The sequence below is a fragment of the Heterocephalus glaber genome, unplaced genomic scaffold (genome assembly GCF_053883595.1).
Source record: "Heterocephalus glaber isolate CG9 unplaced genomic scaffold, H.glaber_assembly_v1.0 deba00001497, whole genome shotgun sequence".
Lineage (NCBI taxonomy): Eukaryota > Metazoa > Chordata > Mammalia > Rodentia > Bathyergidae > Heterocephalus > Heterocephalus glaber.
The window spans coordinates 22,548,057-22,560,655 of record NW_028258320.1 but is presented as its reverse complement, the minus strand read 5'-3'; positions in this window follow the sequence as shown (position 1 = coordinate 22,560,655).

Genomic DNA, 12,599 nt, shown 5'->3' with positions numbered 1-12,599 from the left:
AATTTTTAACTGCTAACATTTTTTTGTCTTAGTTCTCTATCTTCAGAAAAAGAGAACTTTCCTTTATTAAAGATGACTAATCACACTCACTGTTATTTTCTTTATTTTTACACATTTTGTTCTATTCCATAACAACAGTACTTTGTGCCTGTTAAGTATTGATTTACTCAAACTGCCCTTTTTATTTTTACATAAGCCTAAAATACTGCTTTAGGAAGAGTTTCAGAGTTTTTTGTCAGGGAATTCTGAAGACAGGTAAAGAACTAACATTTTTTAAAGCATTCCTATTTGATTAGAATTTCTTATTCTCTGCTTATATAATATTTTAATATATTTTAAAATAAATTCCCTGGGAATTTCTATTTGTAGGAATTTAACAGAGAATAGGTCATTAATAGTAAATGACCATGCTGGCATTTGAATTTACATGTATATATGATAAATAAAAAGGCTCATTAATTTTTTCATTGCATTAAAATAATCTAAAATGAGTTATCAATATGTTAATAAATTTAATAGAAAAATAGGTTTCCACAGCCCTGTAAGATTGATTTAGAATTACCAAAGTTATACTACTAGTACTGAAGGCCTCCTCAGAGCATTTATTATATTTGTGGCCAAGGATATGTATTGTCAGAGTCCAGGAAGGTGCTAATTTCTAAGGTTACATGACCTCCAAAAACCTAACAGGGAAATATTACAAATTATCTTTTAAAATATATTTTGGGAAATATACTTAGGAAACTATAAAATAGAATGTGTTGCCCTCTATGCTTATAGAATTGAAGCAATGGAAGTGTTCTGTGTGGCCTACCTGCAAATCTCATGTGCAAGGCATATGTGTATATAATCTTGTGGTATGGAATACTCTTCCTTAAAACTAGGAGCTACAAGGCAAAGTTTTGCTCAAGCTATTTGTTTTTTTTCTTGGGTATCTGAGCTGTATTTGATGGAATAGGCCAGAGAAAAAAAAGAATAATTCTACAATTATTGACCATCAGCATCATATCTTATATTAAACATGTATTAAACTAGGGTAATACAGTCTGACTGTCATAGATCTTAGTAAGAATAGTCAAAAATTTAAAATATGAATTATAAAATTGTGGCCCCAGCAAGTGATAATCATTCAATAAATGTCTCCATTTGATGTTATCCTCAATATTGATAATATAGTGCTCAGAACTATGTCTTTCATGTTCTTTCACTAAGATTGTCTTATGCTACAACCACATTAATGGTCCTGCTACTGATGAAGATACTAATCCTCATGGTAAAAATGCTTTGGGACACATAAGTTCTAGTCTTCTGGTGATATTTCACACAATTTCCAAGATCCTTATGGAGCACTTCTTTGGATAACTTTCAGGTTAAATGTGGTTCAATCAAATAAAACTCTAATCAACAGGTTGCTAGAATCATTTCATATTTTAAAATTAAAATCAATCCTCAGAGAGAGAATTATATCACCTTTTTTAGGGGGCAGAATTTCCACTATTTTTATTTTCTGCCTCAGATTGTCTTTTTGCCAAGATGACTGATACTGAAAACAGCTTGAGATACTTGACATGGTATGGGTACATTAACCTATGAAAGCAACAAAATAGGTTAGTTTTTTAAATTCTCCAACATTCAGGATATTTAGTCTCACATAAAAACATGCATATGATGAGCAGTGTGATTCAGGTAAGGAATCATCAATACCAAGTAAAGAGATTTTTGTTTTATTTAATGATTAATCTTTCATTGTGTACAGAAATTGTCAGTTAACATTTCTTTCCTGTAGTTTAAGGGTGTCTATTCTTAAATTCCTGTGTGTAGATGTTTGAATAGATTGCTTAAACCATAGCACACACATGCAAACTCAACTGCTAAAATTCCTCAAGAAGTAGTGATACTATCAAGCAGAGGAACATCTGAAACTACATAAGGAAAGGGAAAAAAATTGGCAAAAGTTGAATTTAAATACATACTTATGTGCATCTCTTAATGCTTATCTTTTTAATTAAAAACAAAAAGAGGTTTCACTAGGTTTCACTTTCAAGAATTCTGGCTTAGGATAAAATCTTGTCCAGGGATCTTAATTTTCAATAATTAATACTAAGTTACTTTGCAACTGGAGATCCAGAAAGTAAGTTTTAGAAAATATAGTCTAAGAACTAAAGTCAATTTCATGAGTGCTAAAATATATATGCAAGTGGCATCAATATGGAGGTCATATTATTTTTGATCTGAAACATATTTATTCAGAAGAATTTCTATTCAGATTACATTACTACACTTAGATATTCTCTGCAAAAATAGATTGGTATTTGTTTTCTATTGACATAACCTGAAATGCCTACTCTACTCTTTCTACAGTTTTTCCATTCTCAAAAATTAATTAACTATTATAAAAATGTTATTCTCTCAAACAAATAAAAAGAAAGCTTCCTTAGAAAAACTAATACAATATCATAATTACAGCACTGCAATAATGTCTTAGTTGCTATGCCAACCTCTCTTCTCTCCTTCATCTAGTCCATAATAAACACACTGGTGTCAGTTATGCATTTCAATCTTTTTGTTGACATCTTCCATTTCAAAAATTCTTCTTGAAGTAGTGTCCCAATGTTAAAGCCACTCTTCAATATAGTCTATATTGGTACATCCAATGTTGCTTCTCTTTCTTCTCTTACATGAACAATTCACTGTAGTCACAATTTTCTACAAAATTTCCCTTTAACAGGATATATATTCTAAGTTTTCTCTTGCACTTTTCTGCCTTAAAGTCTCTTCCTTGTTTATTTGTCCAACTATTCATTAAAATCTTAGAGTCTCAATACATCTTCCTAAGTTTTCTATCTTTGATTGATTCTCTTCTGAATTCCAAGAACTATTTATATCACCATTTAGTATGTAGCTAAGGAAATTTAATGGCAGTATTTTTATATGTAAGCATAATGATATATAAACTATTTAAAAAGTGTATATGCTTTTCTTATTGATATTCAGTCTGTTTATTTGAATATAGAAAGATGTGAACCCTTTACCTTTCTTTCTCAATCATTTTTAATCTCTGTAACTTGTTCAGAGTAGACAAAAACTAAGTGTGTAATGAAAAAAGAATAAATTAATGAATGTGATTATAATCTCTATGTAAAGAATATGCTTTCTCTTAAATTTTATATTTAGATAATATAGCTCTCTATAGAAAAAATATTTTTACTTGGATGAGACATAAATGATGATAGTTCCTAAGAGCAACAGAATTGGTGTCTTCACAGCCCAGTTGGGAAATTATAAAAGAACTATTTGTTTCAACAGCAAATGTTTTCCACTTGAGAAGTGCTAGCAGATCCTGAGGCATAAACATACACATTGGAGCATGAAAGAAGTTTTGTCTGCAGTTTGTGTGTTACAATTGTGGGAGTTGTTATGGCAGATGACACTTCTGCTTAACAAAAGCTGTTAAATTTGCTTGGATTCACTAAAAAATTTGGGTTTGTATGCTATTCATTTATTCCTGCCAGTCTATTTGATACAGTCTGAGAATGGACTATATCTATGTGAACCACTTTACCCCACTTCCAATCAGATCTATTAATTTTAAAATACATTAGGATGTTCCAGGTTGGTTCCAAATTAGATCTGATTGACATTCATTAAGCTATAGCCATGCTAAGGAGTTCTATATAGAATGGAGTCCATGAGGACAAGTACCAACCAAGTGGTCAGAGAACAGATACAGTGTAGTGTGATGAGCACTGGTGGAAAAATGAGAAAAGTTAACTTTCGTAAAAGTGGCTTGCACATTACATCTACTATGTGCAAATCTTGTTATATAGTATTGGAGGAAATAAAAACAATTAAAAATGTATTCTTTAAATAGCTATGAAGAAGGCAGAATATTATTTTATAGCCCTGTAAATTTTAATTGGTTTGTGTGTATGTGTATAAAAAATTGAAAATTTATAACACAGAAATATCCCTTACAAGAATATGGAAGGACATTTTTCTAAATTTAGAAGATATTACACCAAAAAAATAACAGTATTGTGTTTGACTAAGTCAAGTAAATTTTCAAGATCAGCAAATGAAAAAAAAGTCAAATGGCAAATACCTGCATTTACATATATTTGTCACTTGTACTTATAGTATAATAATTTTACTCATGTTTCTAAGTCCTTAAAACTGATATTTAAATGTATATAATATCATAATATTTTTTAAAGAAAGAATAAAATAAAAAAATCAAATATTTTATTCTCTTTTAAAATGGGAATCACATTAGATTAAAAGAAAAATGTTAGAAAAATCTCTTGAAATTAAAAATAAATCAAATTTTGTTCTGTCACTACATTTGAAGGCATTTCTATTACTATCAGGAAACATGGAGCCCAGGCATTAAAGAAAGAAAAAGGAATATATATATATATGTATATATATATTTATTTTTTAACTGATGAAGTTAAACAAATCCTTATATAAAACCATATCTACATATTTTAACATTTTATGCTTCATAGTTTTTAAAATTTTAACAAATAAATGTATAGATTAATAAGTTATTTGCATTATAAAGAAAATGCTATTCTTAAACCAAGTAGAAATTTAGTTTTTGCCTCTGCCTAACCTCTAGATTTTTATCTGTAATATTTTCTTATATTTGTTATAAAACTATAAGATTCTTGGGTGTCAGGTTCTACATCTGAAAATGTAAACTTTTTTCATATCCACAAAATATGTTTAGACAATTATGTGGTGCCATAAGTCGTAGCTACCACAAACATTTACATTTCAAACTTTTTCTTCAAAACTTGTAGTTCATTTTTCCATCCCAAATATAAAGTTGAATAAAGTTTGCCATATTTGAAATAATAATAAGTGGATAACTTGTACAGAAATTTAAAAAAACCTTGATAAGAGAAGGTGAGCCAGTTCCAGCACCCAGAAGGAAGCTCCCCCACCACCATCCCACACTCCTATGGCAGAGAATGTGAGCTCCATGGAGGGCAGAAATACCCCCCTCCCCACATGGAAATGAGAAGACACGTAAACAAGGCTCAAAAACAGACTTCCAGATCACCTACAGCAACCCCAAAGGGAAACAAGATGGAACAATCTGATACTTAACCACCTGGACTCACTGAACTGGCAACAAAAGAGGATCTGGGAAAATGAAATCAGAAATAATTACTCAGATAACAGCAAAGATTGTGCTCATGGTGCAAGACATGATTAATAAGTCTAGAGAGGACACAGATAAAAATATAGAGGAGCTGAGGAAGATGATGGAATCCCAACATAGGAAACAAATGGAATCCATACAACAGATGCAAACAGATTTCCACGAGATTAAAAACTCCATCGAAAGTCTGCACAGCAGAATGAACCAATGTGAGTATAGAATTTCAGATATAGAAGAAAAGATTGCAATTAGTGACCAGGAAAAGAAAAATTGCTTTAAAATTGTAAGGGAACATGAGAAATCAATCCAGCAGCTGCTAGATGATGCAAAGAAGAATAACATAAGACTGATTGGAGTCAATGAAGAAAGAGGAGAGAGTGCAGATGACATAAAAAAAACTGTTCAGAGAAGTGATGGCAGAAAACTTCCCAAGCAGGGGAAAATAACTTGACATACAGATAAGTGAGGCATATGGACTTCAAATAGCCTTGATCAAAAAATTCTAAACATAGGCATATAATAGTTAGGATTCCAGAAATCCAACAGAAGAACAAAATTCTACAAGCAGTGAGAGAAATGAAACAAATCACATACAAAGGAAAGCCCATCAGAATCACAGCAGACTTCTCAATGCAAATCCTCAAGGCAAGAAGAACTTGGAGTGATGTGTTTCAAGCCCTAAAGGAAAACAGCCTCCAACTCAGATTGATGTACCCTGTGAAACTATCTTTCAAAATTGATGGAGAAATAAGATACTTTCATGATAAAGAGCACCTAAGGAACTTCATGAATACCAAATGGGCACTCCAAAAAATTTTAGACAATACCCTAGGTAAAGACAATGAGGATCACAACCCCAGGAAACCCAGCAGAATGAATCCATTGGGCATGACAAATTAAACTCAAAGTGGGAGAATCCAACAAAAAGAAAAAGTCATGACAAGGCTTTTAAAACTTTTAACTTCATCTCCCTAATGGGTATATAATTCAATCTTGTTATTTTACTGATTAGTATTTTTCTGATTCTAGAGTTGCACACCTTTCCTTGTGCTATACTGGCTATTTATCATCTTCTTATGTCTACTTTTTAATTGGATTGTCTATTAATGACCTCTAAGAATTCTTTATGTATTCTGGTCATAGGTTATATGCATTGTAAATATGGTCTGTTTAAGGACTACTTTTCATTTTAATGATGTCATTTAAAGTTCTAAATTTTGATGGAATCTCATTTATCAATCTTTTTCTTTTATACATCATGTTTTTTGTATTCTAGGTAGTTCTTGCCTACTCTGAATTCATAAACATTTTCCCTTATAATTTCTTCTTAAAGTTTTATACTTTGAGGCTTTCACATTTAGGTTCATAGATCCCTTCAACTTATTTTCATGTATGGAAATAATGTGTTGAGGTTAATTTTTTATATATGGATACAAGGTGTTCTAGTGCCATTTGCTGAAAACACTATCTCTTCCTCAACTCTTGAATTGAGTTTATAATCTATAAAATGCTAATGTTAAATAATCTTTCAAAACTCATTGGACCATATATGTGTGGTTCTATTTCTAGATTCTCTGTTTTATTCCAATGATCTATATGTCTTTCCTTACACCAACACTCCTTGATTACTGTAGCTTTAGAAGAAGTCTTAAAATTAGGTACTAAGTGTCTTCCAGCACTGTCTTTTATCCTTTTTTAAAAAAATCTTTCTAGGTCCTTCATACTCCTACATAACTTTTAAATTTCAATATCCAATTCTTCATTTATAGCACATATACAAGGACCTGAATTTTTATATATACCTTGTGTTTTCTAATCCTGCTAAATTCAAGTACAAGTTCTAGGGGCTCCTAGAGATTTCTTAGTATTTTCTCTGTAGATGATCATTTCATCTACATATAAAGATTTTGCTTCTACCTTGCCAATCCTATCCTAACTGTGTCGTTTTATTGCCAGACTACTTTGTCGGGGCCTAGGTTTCAAAGTTTAATGAACAGATAAAGAGTAAGCATATCGGCCCTTGTTCCCCACCTTAAAGAGAAGGGATTGTATCTTCTCCATTCATATAAGGAGTTCTCACTGGAAGTATGGAGTACATGTCTTTAATCTGTTGAGAAGGTTCTATTCTGCTTCTAGTCTCCTGATAGCTTTTAGCATGGACAGCTGTAGAATTTAGCCCAACACTTTTTCTCCAACTAGTGACAGGATCATATGGCTTTTTCCTTTCCTCTGTTTAAATGATGACTTTTGGGGGTGGATCTTCCAATGCTGAACCAACACTGCCATCCCTATAACAAAACCACTTTCTACATCCTGCCATATCTGACTTCTAAGAGTTTGTTTTGTTAAACAAATTTCTATCTATGTTCATATTTTTTCTTTTATTATCTTTATCCAGTTTTAGGATTAGCACAATGTTGATTTCCTAAAATGAGGGGAGAAGTGTTCCTTCTTTTTTATGCTTTAATTGTTTGATATAATTTATCAGTTAAAATAGATATGAGCCTGTTGTTGTCATATAGGTAGGTTTTCAAGCTAGGAATATACTTTCTTTAATAGGTGCTATTCAAATTTTATGTTTCCTCCAGAGTCAGTTTCATTAATTTGTCTTCCAAGGTACTTCTTAGAAGTTGTCCAATTTATTTCAAAAAAGATTTTTTTATATGCTTTTTATATCCTTTTAAATTCTGTAAAATCTGTGGTAATGTCTCCTAGATATTGATATTTTAATTTAAAAAATGTATAACTGATATAGTGTAGTAGGAAGAAAGGTCTAAAGGAGCAGGGGAAGTGGGAGCAGTAGGGGAAAGGAAAAAAGGGAAAAGAAAAAATATGGGAAAAGGAAAAAATGGAAACAAAGTCTTTGCAAATAGGGAAGGATGGATGGGGTTAAGGAAGGTCAGGAGAATGGGGAAAAAATAAGAACTAAGATACTCATGTAATGGTACAAGATCCCACTGATGACTGTAACTGTGTTTTATACCTAAAATGTACCAATAAGCTTAATGGGAAAAAAAAATCCTTGATATATTTCTGACAGTTTCTACATATTTAAATTTTTATTTACATATTAATATAAACAAAGAACATTGTCTTAACTCTTCATGATGCTATTTCAGAGTACACAGGACAGGATAATGTATAAAAAACTGAAATTTATCACTCACTGTTCTGAGGAATAAAAGTGCAAAATCATGTCACTAACATTTGGTGTCCACAGTGGGTTACATCCTCCAGGGTTGATGAATGTTGTATCCTTACTTGTCAGAAGCCAGAAGGGTAAAGGAAATTAATTCCCTTCCTCAAGATTTTTGTAAAGGCACCACATTCCATTCAGTAGTGGGGGACCATTCATCATCTAAACACCAAGAAAGACCCTGCCTCTAATATGGTCACAATGACAAAACTCAAAGTTTGGAGAAGACACATTTAAACCGTCTCATACATAAACTCAGAATTCCCTAATGAGAAACTATACCTCGTACAACTATGCAGAAATTTTGAACTGTATTTATTACTGGAAAATCCTAACTACTATAAAATGTGAAATACTAATTCTTTCAAAAACTAATAATCAAATAGAAAGAATAAAATTAAATGAAATTTTACATATCCTATAATTTTATAAAATCTTCCTTTTAAAAAAATTTAAAAAGCATAGAAGTGGAAATAAATATGAAATACCAATCTCAACACTCATGTATAATCACACTTCACAAGCTACCATAGAGCCATCTAAAACAATTGCACAGGCAGGTATCTGGGAGACAATATTAGAAGCTATAATTCATGTGTAATTTAAGTCTTAAATGGATAGAACATAATTGGCACAAAAGAGTGGAAAAAGAAATGGTATAATTTCTAAATTTGATGACAGAAACCTAAAGATTCAAAAATTCTAGTAAACACTAAACAGAATAAACTATAAGAAAATCATGTCTAATGTGTTTCTGTATATTTTGTCATGAAAGTGACAGTTACGTTTATATTATTTGAACTACTTAATTCACTTCTGTCTGGTTTCCTTCCAATAAACCTAGGCCAAAGTAAATGCCCAAATCTCTGTGACAATAGTAATTTCTCTCTCAGCAATTCAAAATTAGCATGGAACTTTGGAAATGTTGTGAATGGGAGTGGGGTTTTTCCCATTGAAGGTGTTTTTCCATTGAATTCATCAGGAAACAAAGGAAATGTGATTATAAGGAAAATACAGCAAGGCAGAGATGAAAGAAACTAGAGAAACAGAGACTAGTAGACTAGAATTCAAGGAAGAAAGATGAATTCAACTTATGTGTAGGGTCTGTATAATTACAAAAAACTAAATTTTGATCACTTCAGTGTGTCCTTACAGCTCATATTAGTCATCTTCATAATCAACAACAGAGCTAAGGTAGATCAGTATAAGCCAGGGGCTTAGTGAAGATACCCATATAATCAAGCAGCATTTCCACAGTCTAAAAATTCACCTGCACACAATAATTTGATCTTAATGAATCTGGCCAAGTCTCCCTGGAGAGGAATTGTTCTAGTGTTATACCAGTTATAAATTACCTAACTTTTGTAAGTTTCTCATCAGCATTAGAGAAAGGAACATTTTATTAAAACAACAGTTTTTATAGAAGTTTTTACATTCAACAATATTTTTAAAATATGGACTATAAAAATAAATGATTTTGTTAAAGCACAAGTCATGATGACTATAGTGGAAATAGTAGGTTTGGTATAGAACACATTAATTATAACAGATTTTTACTTGAATTATTTGTAATTTCATAAAGTTCACATATATATGTATATATATGTATATATATGTATATATATATATATAAAGTATGTGCTTTTTGTCACAAAATGATACATGTAACCACATTAGCATTTTAGATGAATTTGTTAATTTACCAAAAGTTAGTGTTTCTATAATAGTAAAATTGAACTATACAAATGTTAAATATTTGTCTAGAATTAATTTCTTCATGTTTTTGCCAATTAACTCTTTTTTCATGGAATTTAGAAGGAAAATTTATGTTTTCACACTCATTTTATTTTTCCATATTGAAATTTAAAACAAAGATATTAGACATAAAATAATGTGAAAGGTGAAAATATGGACAGCTCTTAATTAAAGAATATAACTTGGATTTAGTTCTAAGAAAGCAAGATTTCTCTGGCATAATAGTATTTATTTTTTGGAACTGGACTTAATAAGTGTGATAGTTAATTGTGGTATCAACTTGAAACTGAAATAAGATATGCCCCACTCATTGGTTGAGCACAGTTTTCGATGTGGATGATGGACTTACAGAAAAGGGAAGATCTACCCTTGGTGTAGGTGGTCCCAAATGATAGGCTTGTAGCTGTGTTAGAATAAAAAGGGAAAGGAGGAAGTCTTGCTTTTTTTTTCTTTGGAGGAGCTTCATTCTTCATTGTCTCCTTTGGACATGTGTCTCCCTTCTTCCAAGACAGACTCTTCAGCCCTCCAGATCAGACTCTTCAGGCTTTCAGTGCAGATCTTTGGGCTTCCTGTTATGTATGGACACACACAGGACAGTGTGGTGAGCTCCAAGCCTTCAATTTTTGACTGGATCCAGAACATAAATGGCCCTTTTACATTCTTCAAAGCACTGACTGATATAAGGTATCCAGTTTTCAACTATTCTGAAAAAGGAAAGGAAAGGAATGGAATGGAAAGGAAAGGAAAGGAAAGGAAAGGAAAGGAAAGGAAAGGAAAGGATACCTGAGGATAGCAATGCTATAGCATCTTAACTATTTTAGGAAGAAGAATATGAGTCATCTACGTTAGATTATTATCTTTCCAACAAGGAATGAACTTATACAAAGGAAAAACGTGTCAGAGATGAAAAGGTTTAGAAATATTTCTTATGAAAGATACATCATGAGAATACATCATAGAATAGTTGAAGAAGCACTCTTTCAAAAAAATCAACTGAGTTATCAAAACTATTCCTTCTTCCTGATCAACAGCTTATTTAATCCAAAAGAAAAATAAGACCAAACTCACTAGATGGAGCTGTTAACTAATATCAAAGTTAAACTCTGGCTTTCCTAGCATATTTATTAGGATCAACAGATGGCCTAAGTAAGCATCACCAACATAATATTGCATTTTAAATGACATGTTTTATCCTATTAACATAATTACTGGAGAAGAGGTGAAAAATCCAGTAAATCCAGAGGATGAACAAAAGCAAATGATTTTAGCATTCATTGTGTGTGTGTGTGTGTGTGTGTGTGTGTGTGTGTGTATACTAGATTAAATCTAGAAATTTTATCAGTAAACTAATGTCAAACTAGATTGGAGCACACTCTGGTGCTTAGGTGTAGACTCTATTTTATTGTCTTTTTCTAAGTCAAAATTCTACTATTGCTTCTCAAATGTATTCAGAGCTTCAATAGTATGTAAAACTTCATCCTGCTTCTCAAACCATCTCTTTAAAATTGCCTAGAGACCATGAGAAATTTGATTCTCATAAAAAAAATTTTACTTACTTTATAAGGAATTTATTCCTTGTTAGGTATGTGTAAAGATCTTAAGCCTGTCTCTCACCAATTGATTTTAAGAAAATATGAGTATTTCTCAAAATGTCTGGTTTAATTAGAAGTTTGATGAAGGTTGAATTGAATCTGAAGGACTTGGATATTAAAATATGTATTTCTATTTTATCTGCAGAACTTTATTATAATATAACACATCCAAATAATTAAATGCGAATGTGGGCTCTAATAATATTAAATTTTGGAATTATTTCCTTAGCTACATGTTAGGGGTAAAATAATCTGTATTATATTAGAGGAAAAAAATGAAATGAATGAATAATGTTATATTTCACCTAATGTTTAATTCTTGGGGGACATCATCCTTCTGTATTTCCATTTACAATTGGATTATGTTTTGTGTGAAATGTTTATTTCAAAGTTTGTCATTAAGCTTATTATTAGTCCTGCAGAGAATATCACCAAATGATTAGGGTCTATGTTAAACAAAAGTTACAATACTCTGTGTCAACTAATGTAGTTCACCACCTAACCTTCAGAAACTCTCTGTTGATGGCAATAAGTTTTGGTGTGAAAGATAGCTCCTCAATAACCACATAATCTCCAATGAACTGTCTCAGTTTATAATATAGATTATGTGTTTAAAATGATTATTTTCCTAGCTTTATGTCATGTAGAAACCAAATACAAATCTAATTAAAAAATATAATTATAATATGATATTTCTTTATTTGCTAGACAAAGGCTGAATTCCTTATTTATATTTTACACATTAAATTTTATTAATTAATCATTCATCTAGGTAATAATTTAGTAATCTAAAGTCTAAATAAAATAAGGACAGAAAGAAAGTGCAAGACATGGAGATAATATATGAAGATTATCTGAGAATATAGTTATTATGCCAAACATATTT